General features: G+C 43.4%; 1 long non-coding RNA gene across 1 annotated transcript; it reads right to left on the minus strand.

Moving 5' to 3' along the window:
• LOC137600305 (uncharacterized) lies at positions 1 to 27388 on the minus strand. The gene is made up of 5 exons (XR_011036926.1): positions 27224 to 27388; positions 19755 to 19888; positions 8518 to 8661; positions 4524 to 4619; positions 1 to 100 (listed from the first exon to the last, which is right to left on the minus strand). It is a non-coding gene; the product is annotated as an uncharacterized lncRNA (long non-coding RNA).

Raw genomic sequence — 27388 nt, forward strand, 5'->3', positions numbered from 1 at the left:
GACGGGCGTCAGGATAGCGTCACTCATCCGGCTCCGTCTCCGTTAGATGATGTCATCCTGCTGATGCGGCAGATGCGGAGCGATAAGAAAAGGCCCGTCGCTGCTTCACCAGAGGAAAAAGAATGAAAAGCACACATGAAGAAAGAGTGTGAAGGTGGCTTCTTGGTTCTTAAAAAAAATTCTGTGTCCACATGGTGACAGTTGAGAACAAACACTTACAGAAATGAGCATTTTCAGTTATTGCACGTTCACGTTTCGGATGAGACGCTTATTCTGGAATTCTTTTTTCAGATTTATTGGAGTTAAGGATGAAGAGGAGCTTCTCCTGTTAGCTGGTGTGTGAAGTGTGTGTGTGTGTGCGTGTGTGTTTGTGTGCCAACAGGAAAAAAGGTATTAAAAGTGTGATAATTGGAGATCTCATCCCCAACACCTGTCGTACACTTTTTATCACACGGTGCTCCCTCTGCTCATACACACACGCACACGCACACGCACACACACACACACACACACACACACACACATCTGTAAATCGCTGCCAGTCTGAAGCACCACCGTAATCCATCTTTTATCCTCCACCCATCTCTCCCACCCCCATCCCTCCTGTGTGTTTTGTGTTGATGTATGTCTTTCATATGGTTTTTGGGTTGATGCCTAAGTGTGTGTGTGTGTGTGTGTGTGTGTGTGTGTGTGTGTGTGTGTGTGTGTGTGTGTCATCTACAGCATACCATTTTTAATGCAAACTACAAAAATATATATATTTCAGCAGAATGAATCAAAAATTGCACTAAAATCCTTGATTCAGACTCTTCAGTTAATACGCTCCATCTATTTCAGGTTTATATTAATATTTATCAGCTGTTTGCAAAAACAGATGACATTAGAAGAGTATAAATGAATAAAGACGAACATTCCTGTGGAATCGTAACCCATTCCTGATGGGAAACAGCCTCCAATCCTGGAATATCTCTTGAGTTTACCTGCAGGAACGTGTAATTTGTGACGACGGCTGATGGATCGAATCGAACAGAGAATAGGGTTCTGTAAAACATTATCCAGGACGTGTACATTAAGAAACACTGGTGGGTTTGAATTATTCTGCTCTAATTAAACTACATTTACCAGACAGTAAAACTACACTGGAGCAGGTTCACTGATGCATTCTGGGAGGAGGACATGTGTGTAAATAGCAGCCTGATTAGCTTTAACTCGTTTCAAGTTTCTCATCTAATAAAACCCACCCCCCCCACCCCACCACCCTGCCCCCCCTCCTGGGATAAGGCCCTCCTGACAACTATTTATCTGACCTCTGACCTTTGGGTTCCTAATCGTGAGACCACATATGATACTCCTGCAGCAGACGAATGCACACAAACAAGATGGGAAAGAGAGAGGAATGGGGGGGGGGCACATGTAATGGGGTGGGGGGGACATATAAAAGACAGCAGTGGTGAAGTTGCCCCCTCCCCACACACAGAAGACAGCGATGGTGAAGGTGGAGGACAGAATGGATGGAAACAGCTGCTCTTTCTCGTCCCTGTGAGGACATGATCAGCTGTTTTCACCTGGGGGGGGGGGTTAACGTCTGTCGGTGGGAGGATTTATGTTATAGCAGAGAAACAAACATCTTTTTTCAGTGTAACTGTAATGTTTGTAACTTGATCATGGAGGATACCTCAACATGTCGAAGAAAATCAGGATATTTTATTGACATAATTAATGAATGACTTACGGTTCTAACCGTGACCCCAAGTTCAGAACGCTGCATCAGAAGGACAGGAGAGGGGGGGGGGGGGGTCCTTCTTCATGCCCCCCCCCCCCACACCTCTACTTCCTCTCGTCTCTCATCATCACCGCTGACGGTTAAAAGGTCAGCAGGACTTCGGAAGCGTCCTGTGTGGTGATGTTAGAGGGCAATGTTACGCTCCCCACGGCGGGACAACACACACACACACACACACACACACACACACACTGACTGGCTGGTGCTTGGGGGGGGACTAATTGTTTTTCGATGAGGCAACTTGAGGAGAGGCTCCGGAAGGGAGGACCTGAGCAGGAGGACGGGGGGGCGATAAATTAACGACGCGCCGGATATTCAGTTTCCACATGGGCTTCGGTGGCAGAACGACACACACTTTATCTCTTTTTTTTTCTTCCCATCGGTCTCTGGGCGCCTCTCAAACAGGCCACACACACACACACACACACACACACACACACACACACACACACTATGCCCCCCCAAAAAATATATTGTGATGCATTTTCTAAAGTGTCCAGTTGTCCATCTAGTGAAGTTTCAATGATACCCACCTCCAAGAGCCACTCTGCAAAACAAACCACTCAATAAGCTGGAGGTAATGGGAGCCTGCAGGTCAGGCTTTACAGCAATATCATTAACACACACACCCTCACACACAGCCCCATTGTCTGGGCAGTACTTATTAGCGCCCATTCTAACAGAGTTTGTCCATAAGTGACCTTAATTAAGTGGCTAGCGCCATTAGCCGCGCAACTAAGAGGCGGAGAGCCACCCCATCTGCATGCGAATGTGTGTGTTTTGATGATAATGGCTTTGTTGGGGTGTGTGGCGGAATACTAACGACGGGGCGGCGAGCAACACCCCCCCCCCAAAATGGATAAATAGGAGGCTGAAGGAGGGGATGGTTTAGATAAGTTACTCATTGTGGGAAAGACAAAAACAGGGAGTGATGCCGAGAGGCTGCTTGAAATGCAGGTTATCCCCATTTACAAGCATAAATGCACTCACACACACTCACACTCACACACACACACACACACACGCAAACACACACACACACACAAACACAGCACTCAGCGTTTGGAGCGCTTCTAGGTTGGCGTTTTTTATTAGTGAGGAAAACAAGAAATCAAATCGAGTCGGGTTTTCAGCCACAAGGTTAATGTGTGTTGAAGAAATATGATTGTGTGTGTTTGTGATACCGTTTAATTTTTATTATTATTCTTAAATTGAGTTATTGTGATGTAAATATTATAATTTTTACAACAAACCGTAATTCGCTTTCGTATCTTTTCTCAAATCTCCCATCCTCGTTGTTGAGGACGTTGCTGAAAGGACTCTCACTGGGCGAGAATCCATTAGCTTGTAAACCTGCTAAAACTGGGGTCACGAGGTCAAAGGTCGCTGCTTTTTTTTTTTTTTTTTTTGCTTTGATGTGACCCTGACATCCTGGGAGGAAGAGGAAACGGAGGAGGAAGAGGATTCTTCATGGATTAGTGATAAAACGCCTCACACATGCACACACGGATTTGTGCTTGAGCTGTGTCGACAGACACACACACACACACACACACACACACACACACATACAAGACTACGACTTAATGATCACTTTTTATTGATTACTATTATTAGATCATTGCTGCTACACGGCTAAAAATGTGATTCTAGAAGTTAAATGCATAAACGATCATGGTAGAAATGTGAAATTTAATATTGGACATATTTTTATAAACAAAACTTTTATTTTATAACCATTTGATAACAAAAACAGTTAAGCCAGTGATAGATGACGGTTAATAAAGTCTGTATATAATATAATTTGATGTTCTAAGTTAAATGTTGATTATAAGGTCTGCTTGATGTATTATGGATGGTTTGTATAGAAACCTTCCAATAGAGAGTGATGTTATTGTGAAGGACTGGCGCTGCGGCGTGTTTTTCTCATCACAGAGCTGCTCTCAGCTGGAGCCTCACACATGTTGTGGTCTCACCTCTCACTTTATTCTAAAAAGCAGTTCAAAACATTGGAGTTCATTAGTGGCAACAGCTCAAAGTGTAAAAAACACAGCAGATCAAATCGGTTTGCGTTTGTTCTCTGTTTTATCAGTTTTCTGTCAGACCTGTTGTACAATATTAACTTACATCACCTGTTTGATTTTCAGACAAATGGAAGTCCTTCGACCTTTGCTGCTAGCGCTACAACATAGTATTGATGCTAACGCTAACAGTTTTTCCTATTTCTACTTATACTTTTAATAACTTTAATATTAATATACTTTTAAAGGTCCCAAACTATACTGTTTTTAGCTAATTTTACACAGCTGACAGTTGAACTGTTTTCCCCAAACTGATCTGTGGTTCTGAACTTCAACTGTTGAAAACTTCTGAAAAGAAATGAGCTCCTTGTTGAAACTTTCTTACAACTTATTTCTCTCTTACTTTTCATTATATACTATTAGTTTTTCTACAGTAATCATGGAGGTACTTTTACTCTCTGTCAGCCGACCGTAACTCTATGGCTCATTGTGTTCACACGAGATCAGCTGATCGAACTGAAGCCGACCAGCATTTTTTCAAGACCGACACATTCTATGATATTCTATATTCAGCTATAACAAAAAGCCATTTCCCCCTCGGGGATCAATAAAGTATGCTGATGCATACATACCCTAAGACACAGACAACTGCTGACTGATGTCTAAATGTTCATAAAATAACATATTTTATTTACAAGTCTGTATTTTGAACCACTCACCACATCCCACTAGTTCCCGTCTCTGCAGCAACCCATCGCCTCATCTCGACTTCACCATACTCAGAAGCAACTGTAAGTAAGATAGAGACGGGGCCTCTAAAAAAATACAAAAAACACATATTTGTTCATAAATATACTGAGAATTCTTTTATATGCATAATGCAGGTTAATGTACCTTGTATAACCACATGAGCCCGTATGATCAGTGTTGACATTTTGTAGGAAGAATTTCGCTCGTCAGCGGCGCGACCACAAAGAGCTTCCCTGTGAAACACGCAACTCATCCCAGCTAAGTTCCAGCTCATATTTTGGAGTTTAAGCAAGATAAATTTAGGATAATTGTACCTCACATGTCGTTTAGTTTTCTGATGGAATAGCAAAAGGCGTTTAGTGACTCCCTTTACACGACTGACTCCCAGGGAATTAATATAAGCGGACCTGCAGCGTGAAACAGGTGAAGACTTCCCTTCAGTGTGAAGAAGTGACCTCTATTCAACGTGTATCACCCACTCATAATCACACACACACACACACACACACACACACACACACACACACACACACACACACACACACACACACACTAAGTGGGGCAGATTACATTCTCCCCAGGACTTGACTTGCATTAAAGTTTAAATGTGTTCAATTTGGACGGTCCCAATATTAGAGTGGAGTATCATTACCCGCCTTATTGGATGAGTCTGAGCAGAATAGATTTTTACTGATGAGATGAAGAGGCCTCGGGCGCACACACTCCCAATCCACCCACCCACACACACACACACACACCCTCAAATATACAGACAGATCAGATAAATTGTGCTCTTTGTTGCTCTATTTTTGTCATCTACGGATTGGAGATATAAATTTCCACAAATGCTGGCGTCATGATTTTGATAGATTCATCAAATTGTCCTCATGCAGGCTGTCGCTGAAAATAATGAACGAAAAAGCATGAAATCCACAGGATCCCTCCCCAGGAGTGCATTTAATTATAGAAAATTAGAAAGTTGTCAAGATTAATTGTAATTCTTTGAAAATGTATGCTACTATGCTGTCCAAAACACATCTAACACACACACACGTTCAGGTTGTTAGTTCTTGGGGTTGGGGCTTCACCAAGTGCAGTTTGAACGTTCTCAGTGTTCTCCACCAGCTGATCCGTCTTCTAAAAAGCAAAAACATGAATTATTGATCATTTATTGACTCTAACTATTTCCTGCTGGTGTGAATGTGCCAGAAAGTGGTTGTTGTCACTGTCTGTTAGCCTCCAGAGCGCTGTTGACAGTCGTCCAGTCAATAAATATCAAGTTTGCCTTGTACATCTTTGCAAACACGGCCACGTAAAGTATCTATTTTATAGACTGAATAAAATAAATGCAAAATTTCAACATCCCTTTGAGTTCCATAAATACACTTTTCCATTATGATGGTATGTAATGCTAATGCTAACACATCTACTTTGCTGCAGTTGCACCTATTTTGTCCCAAGATCGAATGAATGCAGAGGGATGCAGCAGGAAGGGCATCCAGCATAAAAAACTTGGCCAAACAAATATAAGTGTTCATCTGAATGGGAAAAGAATGATGCGCTGGGGCAAACCCTAACGGGACAACCCAAGAGGAAGTGTTTCCATGGCGACAACTCATATCTATGACTTTGACTATTCTTTGGTTTTCTTTGAAGCAAATTTTACAAACTACATTATTCGTTTGAAGTAGGGCGTATTAATGCCAGGAGTGATATGACATATATCTTTTTAGTTTACACCAGTTGGATTTATTATAGTCAGACAAATTTTCTTTAACTACATCTAAGGAAAATAGGGAAATCTCTTCAGGACTCTTGTTTACTGCAAACAAAATCGCATGTATTGTACTGTATATAAAATCCAGGTAATTAGAAGCTTTTGCTCTAAAGGAAATGTAGTTACCCCACTGCTCAGTAAAAAGCTTTCCCAGCTCCGGCGGGTTGCCTCAACAGATTTTCTCATTTTGTTTTCACAGATTCAGAATCGGTGAAGTAAAGGAGACGTGGTGTCGTCGGTGTTTCTGTGCGCGATTTTTGCAAAGAAACAAAAATCCAGTCAGATAGTGACCAAATAAAGATTTAGTGCACTAAATTTCAGTTTTAGTTTTATACCGGTATGGGAAATTAATAGGAGCACAAAAAAAAGCTGTTTTTGTTTATAAAAGCACATTTTAAAAAAAAAAATCCCTGACTGGGTTTATATTTATTATAATAATCTGTCTTATTTACAACAGGCTGAAGCAACAACAACAACAACAACAGGCGGCCTTCATCCAACGCCGCCGCTCCGACTGGTGTGACTGACAATTTCACAGCCGCTCTTAAAGCTGAAACTACAAAGTCGGTGGTTTTACAGCGAGGAGCTGGTGTGACAAAGCAAACGCTTTTCAGATGGTCGACAGCTCGTCGCTTCGGCCCCCAGAAGCAACGCCGTAAACGGCTGCAAACGTTTTTAGTGAACAACACCATAAACCTGAGTGCAAAGCCAATACGGTGAAGTGTAACGAGCGTGCTAAGTGGACATCTGTGTTTTCACACGTTCGTGTCGTTTCAGCGCTTTGACAGCGCAGTTAGGAACTTGTAAAGGAGACGAACGTTAATAATAGAAATGTTTATAAAAGGTGGAGAAAGAGAGACGACCTGAAATCTGTTGTCATGAAATCAGTCGTGAAGATAAGAGTCAGGATGTGGTTTAGTTTTTCATGTTGTTGTTTCCGTACCACACAGACAAAGGCGGGTTTTTGAACTACTTGAATTTGAGCCAATTATATGTCCTTAATGTTAAATAACTCTGAATTTACATTACAATTTACAGTTAAATATGTGTATATTTGTTGCTCAGTTCCAACATAAATCCTTTTAATTTATCAGGTCAAACTATCCAAGAGAATAAAGAAAAATAACATCAAACAAAAGTTAGGACATTAACTTTGTTCAAAATGGTTTTGTCAAACCTAAATTAGCTTAATTATTGCATTATTATATAAGCACACTTCTGACCTATTTACTTTTAGATACTCTGACCCTTTATTCTCTCACGGGGCCACATAAAATGATGTGGCGGGCCACATTCGGCCCCCGGGCCTTGAGTTTGACACATGTGTTTTATAGCATAAGAACAACCTGTTAAACATGGAGGAAGTTGGTTATAGGTGGGAACAAGTATAAAAAAAATTTCCAAAATGACTAAATAGTCGAGGGCGGCGCGGTGGTGCGTGAGTGGTTGTTTGTCTTTTGTGTGGCTCCACGGTGCACCGGCGTCACGCTCGGAGTGTACCCCACCTCTCGTCCCTAATTCCGCTGCAATGGGCTCCAGCAACCCCCGTGACCCACAGAAGAAGCAGATAAGAAGATGAACGAATGAATATAAAGTCGATTTGAACATTTCCAGCCCCTCTTTGCTTCAACAAATGCACATTTTAAACAGTAATCATCCTGGTAGACGACGACGTGTGATTTATTCCAGCTGGGAGTCGCCGGATCTCTGACAGATCAGCTGGAACCAGATAAACCGAGGAGGAATCTTCTACCGGGACGCAGAAATGAATTGTTCTCAGCGTCTCCTCTGGTTTCTATCCACTCAGGACGGCGCTGGAGCCTTTTCACTCCTCCGCCGCTTCCGTCCTTCCTTCACCTCCACCAGTCACACCCCAGCTTTTAGAATAATCTCCTTCATTCGTTATTTCCTCCTCCCTATGATCCGTCATCCTTTCTCCCCCCCCCCATGACTATTATCTTTTGGTCACCTATTCCTCCCCTCCCGTTTGCCGTCCTCCTTTCATTTGTTCTCCACTCCTTCACTCCCTCTCCTCACTTTGTGTGAAATAGATTTTCAATTACGTGCTGAGTGCCTGGAAGCTTCTATATTTCCCAACCTGACCCCAATACAGCTGAAGTGACACCCCACGCACCAGAAACACACACACGCACACACACATCTGATGCACTTCCGTCTCCACTTACAGTCTAATGGAGTGGAGGAGAGGCTGGAGGATGTCTTCAGAGTCCCGGACAAACCGGTTACACGACACAAGTGACGGCCTTATTGACAGGAAACACGATCGATACGGGGAAAAGAATAGAGGGAAGGATAGAACTTCATCCGTCCTGCAGGAAAAGGGAAAAGAGAAAGCAAAAAAGATGTCGCATTTTTGGATTTATTTGAGTTTTCTGTTGGAAAGGTGCTAAAACAACCGTTAAATATTGTAAGATTTAAAATTCAAAATCACCAGTCAGACCTTTTTAAAATTAAACATCCGCGTTTCTTCATCTGAGACGCCTGAGACACAACAAATGCATTGAAACAAACACACAAAAACACACACACACACGCAAAATAATTTCATTTCATTGGCTTCAAAACACCTGATTTATAAAAGAGAAATCTAAATGTGAGACACTTTAAATACAGCTGCACTACAATGCTCAGTCATCACACACACACACACACACACACACACACACACACACACACACACACACACACACACACACACACACACACACACACACACACACAGATTTCATTAAGCAGTCTCTCCTGGGTGTTAGTGACCAGTTTTCCGTATTAAACAGGGATAAAGGTCAGAGGTCAACTGCCTAATGCCTTATCTCTGATGCACCATAGCCCACCTTATTACTGAAGGCTTAGAGAACAAACACACACACACACACATGCTGTAATCACTACATGCTTAGGGTGCCGCAGGTGAAATGATGGCCTCAGGGCATGTTAAATGTGTGGAGCAGCCATGTAGGGCTGACAAACACACACACACACACACACACACACACACACACACAGACACACACACCAGCGTTTCATTGTAAAAGCATGCAGGATGCAGCACGGGTTAGCACATTAAAAGCTTCTGTTACGGGGAGCACGACTCCATTAAAGCCGCGGCGCTGCCTTTACAGAATTCTGACATGACCTTTACGGCTGACTTTACAAGCAGGAAGTGTGTGTTCAAGGACAGACACGCCCTTTTTCATGTTGGATGTGAGTAAACCAGCATGAAAAACACCGATGTTTGTTTGTTCCTGAAAGTGTGTGAAAGAATCTGAGACGTACATCAGAGAGAACACACACCTCCCTCTACAGTCATGCACATATTTAGTTTGTGTTGAATGACATCATCAGTGACATCATCAGTGACAAAAAGACGACAAAGTTGGAAAGCACCAGATGCACCTAAAAGGAGGAGGTAGCCTCGAACGCCAGTCATTTCACAATGATGAATCCACAAAGTCAGAGTCAGCCGGGCTGCAGGGGTGTGTGTGTGTGTGTGTGTGTGTGTGTGTGTGTGTGTGTGTGTGTGGGCGTGGCGCGGCTTTGTTAAGGTCTGAATGAGTTGTTGATGGCTACAGCAGCTTGGATCTCTCAGGGGATGAAAGAGGGGGGAGGACGGGTAAGTTGATAATTGCAGGGTAACTTGGACTCAGATTGTCCATGTGTGACTACTCCCCCCCCCCCACACACACACACACACCAGCACACACACCAGCCCTCCCTCTGAATGAGGTCCCTTGATTGGGCCACTTAAACACACTGCCCCCCCGCCCCCTCCAAATCGGCCTCTTTGTCTGGCTCTCGGTCGTCTGTCACCCCCGTCTCCCTCTCCGGCTCGTCCACTTTTATTTTGGAGTTTCTGTCTTTTATGTCTCTTACTTCCATCTATCCTGTGTGTGTGTGTGTGTGTGTGTGTGTGTGTGTGTGTGTGTGTGTGTGTGTGTATGCGTGTGTGTTGAGGGGGCGGGGCTCCTCTCAGGTCTCAGCTGCCGTTGTGTGAGAGGGTGAATTACACGCCGTAACGTAGTGTTGACAGGAGCAGCTGGACATCAGTAGGCCTGTGTGTGTGTGTGTGTGTGTGCGTGCAGCACACTACTATTTAACACAGAGCTGACACCTTCTGGCCAGCGAGGGCAAAACCAGCCTGAAAAATAAAACGTTCTGTCAGGTTTTTGGTTAAAAAAAAAAAAATCAACAAAATAACATAAACCAAAAAAATGTCCAACTTTTTTTTAACAGTTTCCTATAAAAAAGCTGATAATAATTAGTGAATTTAGTCAAATATAAAATATATAACTTATTTTACATGAGCAAACAACGTTTTATTTAAGACATCTATTTCAGGTTTAATTCACAGAAAATCGGAGTTGTGTTATGTGAATTAACATTTTTGGTTAATTTCTAACTATTTAAACTTTCACAAAATGTGTATAAATATTATTAATATGATATTATTATATAAATATTATTTTTTGACCTTAATAATAATAACAATAATAAATTATGATTAAAAAAGGTCATCTAAACGGTAAACCAGGAGAGAGGAGATGAGGAGAGGAGTAACGAGTGTGGAGGAGGTTTCTGCTCTCCGGTTGGTCGTCGGGCCTCAGACCGAGTCTTGTCACCCCGGTCTCACTCTCTGCCTCGGTAATGACTCGCCTGGAGGCAGGAATGATTTCCTCCACTGGTGTTTCTGTCGCCTCCGATTCCAGAGGACGGGAGGAAAGAAAAACGTATGGATGAGACGTTACGACCAAAATAAGACACCGACTTCTGTCATAATTTATCTTCCCGTTAGAATCTCTAAAATTATCCAATTTTTTCATTTTTCAGCAAATCTTAGTTTTTGGGGGGTCTTTGTTTGTCCAGCGGGGCTTGCCGTAGCCTCCCTCCAACGGCGCCCAATGTACCGCAAATTTTTTTCCACCCGCAAGCCTTAAATATAATTCCACCGTCTGTCCTCACTTCCTTCTCTTCCTCCTGCCTGGGGACGTGTCATAAAGACATCATCATCATCATCATCATCACCAGTGGGGGAGGAGGAAGATGATCTATCCGCCATGCCGTCACCTCTCCGAGGGGTCGAGCTGGAGGTGAATGGACGCTCCGGATCCGTCGTAAATATGTTCACAAGCTGAAAAGCAAAAACTAATAATAGGAGGGACTGTTTTGGGGGAGGGGGACACCCCCCCGCCCCCGTCAAATAAATCCTCCATATTTAGGCCGGTCGCCACTGAAGCGTGTGTCGAACGCCACCGTCGTCCCCACCGATGGATTCACCATCCGTGACTGGAAGATTTTGGCAGGTGGGCAGGGAGGAAGTGAGGGGGGGGGGGTAGTAATGGGGGTGGTGGGGGGGTAGAAATGTGAGGCGAGCATATACATCACTTCATCCTTAATTAGCTGTCATCAGCTTCTCTTCCTCAGAGGAAGCGGAGACTAATAATTAATGATCAAACTTGAAAAGTAGAGACCCTCTCTCTTCTTCTGTCACAGGAAGAAGAATTAAAAATGTAAAAAAAAAATAAAATAAAAATAAAAAATATAACAGCTGATTTGGAGGAAAAGGAAATAAATAAAACCATCAGAAACCACGACCCGTGCTTGTTGACCTCAGGAGTATTATTTTTTTTTGGTGTGAAAACCTCCATATCGGTGGGGTCTGTCTCACATAAGGCCTGGATTAAACCCCCCACCTCCCCCCTGCCTGGATGTCACCTCACATGAGGAGATCTCTACACCCCCAGAACGGCGCCAGGAAAAAAAAAAGAAGAAAAAAAAAAGCAGCGCGATGTTTTAACAAAGCTGGTAGACAAGAGCAGCTCATTAGAGAGGAACACAGTGTAAGTGGGCATATGTGCACTGGGGGGCCAGTCAGCCAACACACCACAGGAAAGCTCTGCAGGGGAGGTGTGTGTGGGGGTCGGGGGGGCTGACCGGCTCCAGAGCCAAGAAGGAGTCGCCACGGAAACGTGTTTTTTGGTCTCGGGGCCCCCCGAGATTCTGGCAGAGCTGCAGGATTCACAGACCCCAACGCAACATGTCCCCCTCGCTCCGAGGGCCGGACACACACCGTGTGTGTGTGTGTGTGTGTGTGTGTAAGTGTGTGTGCATCCTTAAGCTGCTCTTAAGTGCTTTAATTGGATTATCCTTAATGAGTAAACAAACAAGTACAGCAGCAAAAAAATAATAAGAATGAAAAGACGTGTCGAGAAGCTTTGATTCTCACCCTCCATCCATCCTCCTCCTCCTCTTCCTCATCGCTTCGCTCATTTTACTTCCTCTCATGTGTAATTATCCAGATTACAGATGATTCAAAAAAAGAAAAGTGTGTGTGTGTGTGTGTGTGTGTGTCACACTCCAATGAGACGGGCCTCCTTAAGTGGATGCTTTGAAGCCCCGTGATTCATCCACAAGACGAAAGAAAGAAAACGAGGCGAAGAGGAGATGAAGAGCGAAAATAAACAAATGGAGAACTTTAAAATGACATCTGTGAATATTATTAGAACATTAATCTGCGCTGATGACACAGATGCTTAAGCCATCTCCTTCTGTTATTGCAAAGGGGTGAAAAGATGAGAGGAGAAGGGGAGGAGAGATAGACGGAGAGGGGTGAGAGAGAGGGAAAATTAAAAACGGGGAGCGACATAAAGGAGCGGAAATGAGAAAAAAAAGGGGGGAGGGAGTGTAGAGGAAAATGAGACTTAAGAGGAGATGAGAGGAAGAGGGGAGGGAGGAAATGTGAAGGAAGGAAGGAGAGGAAATGAGGAAATGAGAGGAGAAAAAAGGAGGCTAGGAGAGGAGGAAGAGGATTAGAGATGGAAAAGAGGAAGAAAGAAGGAGAGATGATGAGGTGAGAAGAAAATCCAGATGGGGGGGTGGTTTCTGAAGGTCAGTGAAGGTCACGCCACAGTCGAGGCGGCGGCCCCCATCCCCGCCGGAGACGGAGGAAGACGATGGGACGAGGAGGGACGGCGACGAGACCAAGACTTGAACCCGCCTCCGCTGTGAGGGGCACCTGTTCACGACTGGACCCCCCCACCCCCCCCGCCGGCCTTAATCAAGTCGACCACTGAGACAGACTCCGACGCCCCCCCCTCTAACAAGCTACCCACTGTTTGCTACATCTGAACAACCGCCGCCCCCACCAGGATGACCTCACCTCCCTCCGAGGCGACAGGATTCCACACCTCTGCTGTCGTGTGTCGCTCACCCCCTTTGTCCCCCCCCCCCTTACTGCTTCCTCTTCCGTTTCCATCCTCTTCCTGGTTTCCCCACGTTAACGTTTATTAATAGTATGTGTGTGACGGATGCGGTTCCATCCATCACCCCCCCCTCGTACCCCTCCCCCACCCAGCATCTCCCTTCTCCTGCTTCAATCTGTTGCTGCCTCCCACTCCCACTCGCTCTGCCTCTCTCCTCTAAGAGAGGTGTCAGTTTCAGCGAAACAACTTAATTCTGATGTCAATGAATTAATTAGACGTGTTAATGAGCTAGCGACAGCTAACCCAAATTAAATTAATACCGTAATGGCCTCAGACGGCGAGAATTAGCTCCCGTTTCAACGCTTTCTGGAGTGTACACAGCCGCCAAGGCTCCACACACACACACACACACACACACACACACACACACACACACACACACATCGCTCAAACAACATCCATCCCCCCGAGCAGATCATCATCCAGATGTAATTAACTGACTAATTACAGGAGCTCTTCTCTCCGGCGCCACCCCCCACCTCACCCCCCCCCCTTCCCGCCGCTGCATCTCTTTGACTGCCTGTTTCTCTATTTTATGATTTGACCCTTCCGGGCCGCCGTCTCCTCGTATTTCTCTACACGTTCAGTTGCGTTTTTGGATTTTGCTTTTTTTTTATCCGTCGACGTCGGGCTCTGAAGAAGCGTTAAACTGTTGTTCAACATGTGGATTAAAGCGGCTTCCTCCTTTCCTCGTCATCACAGTGAAAGTCTCATTACAAGCCGCTGATGGGGGGGGGGGGGGCGGCGCCAGGCCGCCGATCCGATTTCAGAGGCGCCCAAAAATGGCTTCTTTTTCAGCCTGGGGTCAATAGGTCGGGGATTAAATGTTGATGTTGGACCCAACAAGAGGTTTATAAACCAGTCAAAGCGCCGCGCTAATGGATTTCTGGGGGCAGCAGCACGGTTGTCATCCACGCAGGGTTCACATGTTCCTCCCACGGTCCAATCACAGGCGGCGCAGGTGAGCAGGCTTCTATAAATGACCTGTAGGTGTGAATGTGAGCCGTGTCTCCGCGGCATCCCGCGTTTCCTGCCTGTCGCCCCAATGGCTGCTGGGAACGGTTCCAGCAACGGATCAGCGGCGGGAGAAGATGGATGGGGAGACGGGGAAGGGGGCGTTTCCAGGAAGGGAGTGGTCGACCTTTATGAAAACTAAAGGTTTCAAGTAAAAAATAATAAATTAGACCATTTATATTATTAGTTAAAGTATGCAAGTTATTGTATTTTACTGTTTCTGCACATCTGATTAGATACCAAACAAAATTCCATTTTAATGTCCTGTAAACATGATGCTGAGGTGCAGCTAACAGCTAACAGCTAACGTCAGACGCTTCCTGTCTAAAAAAAACCTTTATAGACTCCAGTTGTCTGGCTGTGAAGACAGAACAACACAAAGTGAACAGGTTAGAATCCACTCAGAGACCTTGTGACGGCATGTTACCGCTCCGTGTGTGTGTGTGTGTGTGTGTTTGTGTGTGTGTTTGAGCGTTTTCCTGGGGTGCGACTCTGCAGGGAGGTGAGCTTCTCTCACAAACACCATCTGTCAACAACAGGCTCACCTGCTAGCAAACATTTAGCTCAGAAAACCTCTCGCCTACGCGCGCACACACACACACACACACACACACACACACACACACACACACTAATACAATCAGAAATGTCAGAACTGAAGATAATGTAATTTCCCACTTAGCATGAGAGTGTCTGCGTCGGACTCCCTCTGGCCTCTCGAACATACATGGAAACATGTTTGTGTGTGTGTGTGTGTGTGTGTGTGTGTGTGTGTGTGTGTGTGTTTGATAGACAGACAAAAAGCATAGAGACGCTCTGAAGGGATAACAGAACATTCGACACCTTGTCTGAACATGAAAATTGATGGGCTTAGAGAGTAAAGAGAAGTTAAAGGAGGAGAACGATGGAGAGGGGGGGGGGTGAGAAACAGGAAGATGAAAGGGGGGGGGTGCTATTACCTGAGGTGTCCGACTAAATTAACTTCTCATCATCACTAATTAGCCTTGTGTTCCTCCGTTCCCTCTAGGTGAGCGCTACCTATACGCATTCCAAAGCACGAGCTTGTCATCTTCTCACGTTTAAATCACGCCGAGTGTCTCAGGAATTAATCCTGTTTATTCTCAAGGCGGGCGAGGCTTAAAAAAAGAAACGCTTCTGCTTCTGTTTTTTCTGATTTACAGGAAGTGTGATTTGATAACGGTATGAAAACAAGAAGCTTGTTTCAATCAAATATCTGGACTTCTATTCATCTTCACCAACAAATGACGAATTTTTAAAAAAAAGATGGCTGAATTTTAGATCAACTCCTGCGTGACAAAACTCCACAAGGATGACACTAAATATAAAAATAAGCTGTGTTTAATAGGTTATAGGAAGCTTTAATCATCTCAAAAGATGGAATAGTTAAAAAAAAAAAGCAACCTAAATATTAAATGATGAAAACAGAATCTTTAAGATGCTACTTCCTGGATCCAAGAAACCAAACCGGACCTTTTGGGGCTTCTGGACCGGTTTGTCTGGAGAAGGATGAAGGATGAAGATGATGCTGATGATGAACCCCCATCGGATGGATTCCATCAAGGATCAGGAAGTGTCTCCATTTGTGAGGAAGACGAAGCTGGGACGATCCAGGAAGAACTTGACACATCAGAGATGATGAAGAACGTACCGGGTGCGGTATCGCTGCCTCCTCATCCTCACCATCACGTTAAGAACGTAGGATAATCTGATTATTCAAATAGATGCTAATTAGGGCTTGAAAAAGACGCTGTTACTCGAGTGAATAATAGCCAGTCATTGGCGAAGAATCTTCTAATGCCACAAAAGAACCTGCGTGGACGTAAAAAAAAAAAAAAAAGAACAGCGCTTGTTGTTGTTTTTTTCTTTTATTGTTGTTTTTGTTGTATTTTTATTTCCCTGGTTTTTTCTTTTGTCTTTCCTCTCTGTTCCTCTGATGGGACATAAATTGGTGTGGGACAATAGGGTGGATGAATAGCCTTACAGGATGCATATTCATGGCGTTTTGAGAGGCAGTTGGGTTGATCCACTTGTTTTTCGAGACACAACAAAGGTAGCTTCCGCTCCTCCGTTATCCTCGCTGCTCCCAATCCCTCCTCCAATAGTTTGCCTGTTCCTTCCTCCTTAATTATCTTTTGAACCCCCCCCCCTCCTTCTCTGTTTAAACCTTTGTCCTTTTTCCCCATGCGGAGCCTATAAACAGACAGCAGCGGCTTTCAGGGGGGAAATAAAAGAGGAAGAATAAAATATGTCAGGTTTATCTTCCTGCTACTAAAATAAAAAGGCGATGCAGTTGGCGTGTTTGCATGCTAACCTGCGCTAACTAACTTAATTGGTCGTATAACACAATGTTAGCATCTTGGATTTGCAAAAAAAAAAAAGGTAGCACGACGTATAGCAAACGTGCACAAACGCTATATTTAAAAAAAATAACACCAGCTTGGGCAGACTCATTGGTGGAACAATCGTGATTACAGTAACATTGTCTGGTAATCCTTCACAAATGGAAGCCAGAAACTAAATCGGTTTGCTGATGACGCTCCGCTTAGTTGCCTTTTCACCGGTTTGTGCGGTAATCCTCATTAACAAAACGCTAAATCTTCCACCCGTGTTGCCACGTTTTGGTCCGAGACCCCCCCCCCCCCGTTGTTGGAATAAACTTCACCAAACTTCCCCCTTTAACTCGTCATGTGGCGTTCTGGGAGGATTCAGGTTTTTCCTGATGTTTACAATAAGGCGTGTTTGTCGTAATCCTATCGGCTCCTCACGCAAATGAGGAACTTAAATGTTCAAACATTCATGCTAAATTAGCTGTTTTGTTCCCGCCTGTTCCTCCAAGGAACAAGAATATTTGTGTCGAACAAAGGATTGAGAAAACTCGCCGCTCATCATCTGGATTCAGCAGAAATTCAGAAACTAGAATGGCGGTTAGCTCAATTAGCTCGACGCTAACCTCCGCCAGGTCTGCAGCTTCTACATCGGAACATGTTGGAAAATGTAATTCACATATTTCCAGATCTGAATCAAACAATTTATTCCAAGAACAACAAATTTGTAAAACTTTAACCTTTCAAGAACCACTTTTAAACAGGAAGTATCTCAACCGCCTTTGACCCGCCCACAGATGACACCCCCCTCCCTTTCGCCTCCTAATTATTCCGGTAACCGACAGGACGGAGCGCCGTGATTCGCCAGCGCTCTTCGATTAGTGTTGTGTTAATTAAAGAGCATCAGCAGGTTCTCGTTAGTGATTAAACACCCGGGTGTGATTACTTAACTCCGCAGGACTGACGAATCATCTGCCCCCTGATCCCTCCGACGGGCAAACGTGAAGAAGTGTGACGTGAACTTTTGTGTGTGTGTGTGTGTGTGTGTGTGTGTGCGTGCATTTGAAATGCTGCGACGCTAAGGCGCTAGCAATGGGAACAGATTCTCCCGCTCGCGCTGCATATCAATGCTTCAATGAACGCTGCATATGTAAAGCTTTGAGGACGTGTGTGTGTGTGTGTGTGTGTGTTTGTGTGTCCAATTAGAGGGGGATTTTTGTGCACTTGCTGATGAGGTGTCTGAAGTAAGTTAATTGCCTATCAAGAGAGCAAGCCAGTGCTACCTCTTAAGCGTGTGTGTGTGTGTGTGTGTGTGTACATACTGTATATTTGTGTATTTAGGCTTAGCTATCAGAGCGGGTCAAGTCTGAGTTGAAGTGCATGTGTTAGCACATGCATGAACCCATGCACATGTACACAAAAAATGAACGCATGTTTACCCAGCGATGCACATGTGACCCTGCAGAACTTGTCGCTTATAGGAAACTGAAACCTGGCACTGAAATAGTTAAAGCCAAAAAGTCCAAGTTTGAAAAATCACGACCGATATTACTGTTAGCATCCTCCTCTGGCGGCGCTAGTCAGGGAAATAAATACAGCTAAAACTGGTGGTGGTGGCCGATGAACCCGCTGAGACTGATGAAACTGACGAGGATACAGGAATGGTAATCCCAGAAGGGAAATCAAGAGTATATTGTATATGTATTTTCATGTATATTGTATATGTATATTGTGCATGTATGTACATGTATATTGTATCTTGTATATTCATTTCAACCCATTTTCATTTCAGTGGAAATGAAAGGTGCATTCTGGGAGTTTTTTTTCTTCTTTTAAAATTGAACAGTGAACAGAAACTACTAAATAACCTCTCTTGGTTTTTCGAGGACACCAACACTCCTCTGATTCGTATAAGTTAAATTATGAATGCAGTCCTTGTACTTATATATTTTATAGTATGACAATTTTATTCGAGTATACAATTCCAGTTATTCGTCTATCTCTGCCCGCATGTGTGTGTGTGTGTGTGTGTGTGTGTGTTTTCCCGACAGAGTAGTTTACCTCCGGAGGACCTAGATGCTAATTAAGATGAATCCACCTCCTTCTCCCCCCACCCTCCAACCCCCCCGACATTCATCAGTGTTATGCAAATGCATGTGTGTGTGTGTGTGTGTGTGTATGTGCGTGCGTGTTTGTGTGTGTGTGTAAAATCACATCTCGGGCCACACAGATCACAGCTGCCACCGTCCCATCTGACTCATGCTGATATATCGCATTTAATATCTACGTCACACACTCACACACACACACACACACACACACACACACACACACACACACACACACACACGCAGAATCAATATCTTTGATTTAATATTGCAATATAGCGAACTGACTCCGGGCCTCCGCTACAGAAACCAGAATAACACAGCTAGTGGAAAGTGCGCTAATTGAATGCATGCGCACTCTCTTGTGCGCACTCTCTTGTGCGCACTCTCTTGTGCGCACTCTCTTGTGCGCAGGCAAACGAGGAATGGGCAGGACATTCGTCATCTCCAGAAGCATGAGAGGGATTTAATAAGCACACAGATAAATTCACACCAACGCAGATCGCCTCAGCAGGTGAGCAGAGCTGAGTTGACACTTTGTCAGCGCAGTGTAATTTGACATAATGAATGCAAGCATCGTTACTGCTGTTAATTGGCCAGACTAATTATACTCTGAGGACGTCATTAGAGGAAACCTGCCGCTCCGACTGCGTGTGTGTGTGTGTGTGTGTTTTACAGTCAGGTTGGGGGCAGACGGTGGGAACGGTGCAGGACGACTGGAGGAGAGGTCTGGAGGTGGGTGGAGCTCGACGGGAGGGGCATGGAGGGGTAGGAGGCAGGGCAAGACAGGTGGAGGGGTCAACTTCAGGCCTAGAGGGGGTAACAGAGGGAGGGAGGGGTCAAAACAGTTCAGGAAAGTTTGGTGATGAGGTTTTGTTGTGCAGTCCTAGAAATATTTCAAGGAATATTACCAGCAGGTTTTGGTCACATGTGGAGGTTTTAACACTTTTATTCTGCTTAAATTTAAAAATCTCAGTTACAAAAGAAAAAAAGGTAACATTTTAACGACTTCTTGGAATAATCACCTGTCATTTTTTCAGTCTGTGGGTCAATCGGTACTGATCTGCTTCTGAACGATGTTTTGCTTTAAATGAATTGGATTCTCTCCTCAGCATCTGTTTATGAGTCGCTCTTGAAGATGCTTGCCTCGGTCACATGACTACCTTCTTAAAGGAGCCGCTTCGGCCGCTAACACAGAATACATTACCACTAAAATAAAACTCCCAACTAGCAGAACCAACAAGAACCAAATGTTGGTGTGACGTTACAAGGATGCTGCTAATAAAGTTGATACAAACTGAATTCACGTTTATTATAATATTTATATTTTTTATTATATTGTGTTTATCCACAACTACTTAAAGGACGGTCCATGAAAAATATTATCTAACGTTAAACTGGTCCCTGGTGCAAAAAAAGTTGACTACTGATTTTTATTTTCGTTTTTTGAGATGATTTAGGCAAAAATTAATTTTTGTTAAAAAAAATAACGTAGGTGACGATTTTAGAATTTTTAAGTTTTTTAAAGGTACCTGTTCAGAACGGGACGTCAGCTCATCTTATCGCGTGTCAACTTGTTTCCAATCTCTTACATCACATCCTGGTCACCTGAGCTCATCGTCGTGCGTTACTAACCGGCGAGGGCGGGGCCATGAGGGCGGGGCCACAAGGGAGGAGCCACGAGTATGCGCCGGGCAACACATGTAATTTCCCAATTCTGAGACAATTCGTGCTTATCAGATTCTCACATCGGAGGAAAAGTAGACAGAGGAGCTTCAGGCCAACACACACACACACACACACACACACACACACACACACACGGAGGCATGAAATTACATCAAGAAAAAGGGATACAGATAGAAAGACTGAGAGACTAGTGAGAGAACAAACAGGCCTATCAAACGACCACAGACCCAGATAACAAGATAAGACCTAATCAATCAATCCTTGCACACGGCGAGAGATTGCACTAAGTGGCTCATGAGTCCTGCTGTAAATTAAATCTGTGCACTCCTTCAAGTAAGACAGAACGGGGGGAGTGAGAGTTAGAGAGAAGACGAGAAGCGGATAATAGAGGATAATTTCATCAGCGCGGTCCATGATGAAGCTTTTACACGCTGGTTGGAGAGGCCAAACTAAAAGACTGGAGGTTTGGTGATATTGAATATGAGTGGTGTGTCATGATTTGATTTGTAAAATGATAGCCAGGAATTAGATTACAGGGTCTAATGCGGATATCTGAAAGGCTGTCAGACCTTAAGGCTTTGGTGTGTGTGTGTGTGTGTGTCGTGAAATTTTCTTCCTGTTCAAGGGAAGTCTAACACTGTGATCTACTGTAATTCACTCACTCCAACATCATCCATCTCTGAAGTGTGTCTTCTATGTGTGTGTTTGGGGGGGCGAATGATGATCCATTGTCGTGTTGACGCTCTAGTATGAGTGTGTTCAGACATTTACTCTCTTTTTAAGTCCAGACCTCAGTGTTTATCCAGACAAAACGCTGAGTCAGCGGAATGCGAGCGGAGACTTAACGGTCTCGATGATGGAAGCGTTAACCACCGGAGCGCTGCTCCATTCTGTCACGTCCCGTCTCAAGAACTTCCCTTTTCTGATCCCAACTTTTAGTGTGTTTGTAATATAATTTTATTTGATGGCGTTATTTATATATTTGTGCTATAATATATTAACCTTAAGTCAATAAAGTGACTTTTTCTCGGGCACCACATCAAACAAAACGTTTCACAAGATGAAATAAAAAATCAGACACAATAAAGAAGAAATGAAATCATAAAACACCCGTTTCTACCTGCCGGGATGATTTGCACTGCCGCTGGAACCCGTTTGCCGCCGCCGCCCCCGAACACGACAACACAAATCCGTTTTATTTGCGGTGATAATAAAAAAAACTTAAGTGTCCAGTTTAGTCGGGTAACACTCTCGGTTGGATGTGGGTTCGTTTCCATCAGCGCGGGGTTATAAATAAGTGTGGTATAACTTCAAACTGTCCCACAGCACTTGCCGAGCGATTAAGAAGCTAGTTAGCCTCTTCATAGCGCTCACCGCCCCGGTTAAAGACACGCTTTCATTTATCCGTTTCCTGTAACCACTTATTAAACTTTTACCTCAGTCAGAGGCCCCTCGGCTCCTTTATGTCATCAGGAGGATAAATGTCAGCTTTAAAGCTGTTCTTCAAACCACAGATTGTATTTCTGTCCCGTTGCTAACACTAACCTCCCCGGACACGAGGAGAGAAGCGATGATTCCTCCATAACCTCGTCTGAATTTAATGAACAGGAAAGGGGAAAAAAAAGAAGAAGCTCTTTTAATAATCAAACATGATTTGAGAGAAACAGGAAATAACGACCAACTTTGGTTAAAAGAGTAGATCAACTTGGAAACTTACCGATGAGGTGGCGGAGGTGTCCACATGACCGCCTGTGCATAAACGGCAAATATAAATGACAAAAAGGGAACAGCTAAGATCTTAACAGGGGTCCCCAACCCCCGGGTTGTGGACCAGTACCGGTCCGTGGGTCAGTCGCTACCGGGTCCCGCAAAAAGAATCTAGAACTTGGTTTTAAATGAGTGGATTCTCTCCTCCACGTCTATTAGTCGCTCTTGAAGATGCTTGCCTCGGTCACATGACTACCTCCTTAAAGGGACCGCTCCGGCTGCTAACACAGAATACACTAGCGCTAAACTGAAACTCCCAAAGCTAGCAGAACCAACAAGAAACAAACGTTGGCGTGACGTTACGAGGACTGCTGCTAATAAAGTTCATACAAACTGGATTCATGTTTATTATTATCTTTAGAATAAAAACTGTTTTTATGCTGATCGTTTTATTGTGTTGTATTTATCTGACACACCTTGAAGAACGATCCGTGGCACAAAAAAGGTCGGATACCACTGATTTAGAACAAAACAGACTTGAGGACTTGTGATTTTTTAAAATAAGTAGAGCAACTAAAAAGAGGAAAAGCCGACACCCGGGTCTCAGAGCTTCACACTCTCACCTGAACTCTGAGGGTATTTTTCTGGCGATATGGTGACAGACAGCAGTTCACACACAAACACAGCCGTCCCCGCTGACAACACGGGGCCCTCACATCATTAACGCACCGCCAGCCGACCGCCAGGGGACGCAGCGCCCAGAGACGGACAGGACGGGGACACCAGCAAAAAGGTGACATGAATGTGTGTTCATGTATGTGTGTGTGTGTGTTCATGTGTGTGTTCTCCATGTCCCAAATGCTTCAACTCATCTGCTAATTAGTCAGGAGCAATTAAGTACACTTAAACTAACAGCCTGAGCACACAATCAGATAAACAAATGATCACAAACAGTGGCGTCGGTTCGGAGGAATCACGGAACGGGAATAAAAAAAGAGGAATAACCAAGAGAGCGTAAGGCAGACGGGGTGGGAAAGGAGTAATAAGAAGAGAAGGAAAAGGATGAGAAAGACATAATCATAAGTCCCAAAGGACAGATTGAGGCAGAGTGGATTCAATCACATGCAATCTCATTTATATGCTAATTCACATTATTAACAGTGAGACAGAGAGAAAGAGTCTAATGAATACCTACTGATTGCTGTTTGTTCGTTAGTTTGTGTTTTTAAAGAAGCGTCGACCCGCCGGACGGCGAAGACGACGACGACGAAGAGCGAGTTAGAAGTAGAAAAAAAAATTAAAAATAAAAGAAGTGGATGTTTGAAATGAAATGAAAGAAACATGAAAAATAAAGGCAGAAAAAAGAGATGCTATCGATCTAATTCAATTTGGATTAAGGCTGGAAATCATCTCCTTTCATCCCTCCTCCCTCCTTCACTTTTGTTCCTTTATGATACTGATAGCCACTTGAGTGCTTTTCTCATTTTCTGCTTTCAGCTTTTTGCCTGCTGATCTCAATTCAGCTCAATTAACAACACATACACGCCGTCACACGCGTGTGTGTGTGCGCGCGTACGCACAGTCGGCGTGTTGTTGACCTTCACAGGAACGCAAGGTCAGAGGTCAGGTTGACGCGTCACCACGAACAAATTGGTGCAGGGGAGTTTATTTTTTTATTTCTCATTATTTATTTATGAAGCTTTTCTCACGTTGGGTCATTAAAAGAGAATAGGTGGATATTTAAAGGAGGACTGGAAGCAGTTCCCTCCTTTATTACAACAGGAAAAGATCTTTTTATCACATTTAGAGAAATACTGGCTTCAGATTAGTTTTCTCAACATAATAAGGAATTTATTACAGGCCCTGAAAACATATTTTTCCATCGGTTTTTATTACATGATTGATGATTAAAAACGACATTTCTGCCAAACCAGGAAGAGTTCAGTGTTGTGACTCAGGGAAATCTCTTAGCCAATCAGGATTCAGCTTCATTTGAATTTAAAATCTGATGAAGCGTTAAGTTGTTCACTTGATGATGATGATAACGATGATGATGATAAGACTCAGATTGAACTGCAGTTACAATAATGCGGTTCTGAAGCGCTGAACGATTGGACGAAGGCATATATCTCCCAAATTTAAAGAGAATATTTAGTGAAACTATTTCTTCCTTGGTTTTCAGGGGAGGAGAAACACTGTAAGGAAGAAAAATGGCACCGTATTTATGTGGGATTTATGTTTATGGATTATTTCCTTATAGATAATGGGAATAAATCCCATATTCAGCTCTCTATCTTAATTTCCTTACCATTTCTGTGGAAATATTCTACTAAAGGTACATTTGGTTTTTCAGATATTCAACTTTATTTTGTTTTTAGCGCAATTAGCCTAAATGTTTGTTTAAAAAAAAAAAGTATCATGATGGGAACTTGGCCGTTTTAGGTTCCTGTTTTCTTTTCCGCTTCAATCAAATCCTTTAACAGAACAAGTGTTGACTTGAAAATGAGCAGAATCGTTCACCGATCACCGATCTGTCTGTCACATCAGTCATCTTGAGAAACATCCATGGAGGAGCTTAATCTGTCCGCACACACACACACATACACACACACACATACACACACACACACAAACTTGTCACAGATACTTAGAGAAACACAATGAGGGAGACCTGAACCAGAATCCTGAGATGATTTTCCCTCCTGTCGCCGCCACTCAGGTGTGTTTGCATTGCGTCGTGTGTGTTTGTGTGTGTGTGTGTGTGTGTTTGTGCGATCACATCCAAAGGGCTTCCACTGGTGGGGGGTGTCCCCCGCGCGGTGATTGCTTTTCCAGTGCTGTCATCACAAAGAGACACTTTCTGCTGCACGAGGAACACAAATCACATCAGAAACATCCATCTCCTCCTCCTTCATGCAGAAATCTGTCTTCACCCTGACATCCGTCTTACACCTCATCCTCACCGATTGGTCGAGGACAGACAGATCGAGCTGCAAAGAATATTATCCAATGTCCACAGATGTCTTTTTTAATAAAGCTGCCAACAGAATGAGGTTACAGCCTTTTAAACTTCAGCTTTATGACCTCATATTGAACTTTAAGATGTACGTTAAAACCAAAAGTTCATGATAATGTAAAATAAATGTAACTACTCCTTAATGTTAAATAACTCTGAATTTATTACTTATTCAAGTTACAAACATTAAAGTTACGCAGAAAAAATATGTTTGTTTCTCGCGGGCCACGTAAACTGAGGTGGCGGGCCACATTTGGCCCCCGTACCTTTAGTTTGACACATGTCACCTAATGGAATTGGTCCAGATGGAGGTGTTTGTTCTTCTATTTAAAACCATTGGTGATGTGTTGTGACGTCCTGCCTTCACATCAACCCAACAAAAATAACAGTTTGCAATGTCACTTTTTCTCTTATTTCCCCCGTCGTGTTGCTAAATGCTAACGCTAAATAGCGGGAACGGGAGGGTCTGCTGGCGTTCGACATGCATTAAATAAACGTCATCACGCCTCGCCAAGACTAAACAGCTGAAACGTGTGAGTGGAGAACATGTGAGGGCCCGTTGTATCGCGTAAATGGACCGTATTTACAGTCGACGAACCCCACCCGTTATAAACGCGCCTCGCTGACTCCACTTAAAGGCACATTTTCACCCAAAAGATAAACATGTTCCAAAGTCAAGCGCAGACGTGATTGATGCGGACGCACGGCGGCGAGGTGCGGGAACATTTATCACGGTTTGAAGGAGGAATAAACAAACACTTTCACACATAACAACAGGAACAAATGTCGGCTTTGGTGAGGCAAAGATTACACTTTTGTATTTTCACACAAAAAGCGGATTAAAAAAACAACAACAAGTTTGAGCTAAAACTCAATTTCCATACTGTTTTTCTTCTTTAACGGATTTTTTTATGTCCACTTAAAAATGTTGCATGAAAATCTTTAGCGTAGCGAGGAGATTGCTCTGTGTTTGTTGTTTTCTTGCCTTTTTTCTGCAGGTTCTGGTTAAAAAAATCTTAATGTTGTTCACTTATTACTTTATTTTCATTTCTAAATGAGGCTGAAGGAAGCGTGAGAACAGAAACCAAAAAGAATTGGCTGTATTTCTATTTTAAATTGTAAATTTTGGATCAGAAAAAGTTACTTTCAGCCTCCATACGTTCTTTTTTCTAACATTAGCATCATGACTTCGATAAATATGAACCTTTCTCCTTTCCATGAAGCTATTTGAGGCACATTTGGGTGGGTTTAAACTGATTTGTATTATTTAAAACAAATTTCATCAAACATTTAACTGAAATATTTCATAGTCTGAGTTTGAAGCACCAGAGCTTTTCTTAAGCGGATGCTAAGGGGTTTGCTTGACTTTTAAACCGCAGCACGCTAAAGATTTTAGTTTTCTATTTGTGTGTCAGTTGCCCCAGTTTATAAGAATATCAACAATTTTTTTTTTTTAAATCAAAAAGATCACTCAAATATTCAATAGTTGGGAATCAGCTGATTTAAAAAATGGCGGGCTTTTTCCATAGCTAACGTCATTAGCATCCTTAGCGCTTTCCTCCATTGTTTCTACTTCTAAGAGGTGGAAGTCGAATCACTTGCACTGGATTTTTAAGATGTTTTAAGACGTATTCATTTTCAAAATCTACATAATTTAAAATTATGAATATATCTGGAGTCTTATGGCTAGCATTAACAAAAACTAAACTAGCTAAATAAAAAAAACAATTTACCTGTCGGAGCTGATCGGACCCTGCTGCTCTATTTGTTTGTGGTGCTTGACAAAGACATTTTAGTAGATTCCCTGGAGTCTGGAAGAAAAACGAAAGTCTGACCTCGTTTCATGTTTAAAATAAAACAGACTGAACCCAATGATGAATCCATGTTAGTCGTGTTCG

The sequence above is a fragment of the Antennarius striatus genome, chromosome 8 (genome assembly GCF_040054535.1).
Source record: "Antennarius striatus isolate MH-2024 chromosome 8, ASM4005453v1, whole genome shotgun sequence".
NCBI lineage: Eukaryota > Metazoa > Chordata > Actinopteri > Lophiiformes > Antennariidae > Antennarius > Antennarius striatus.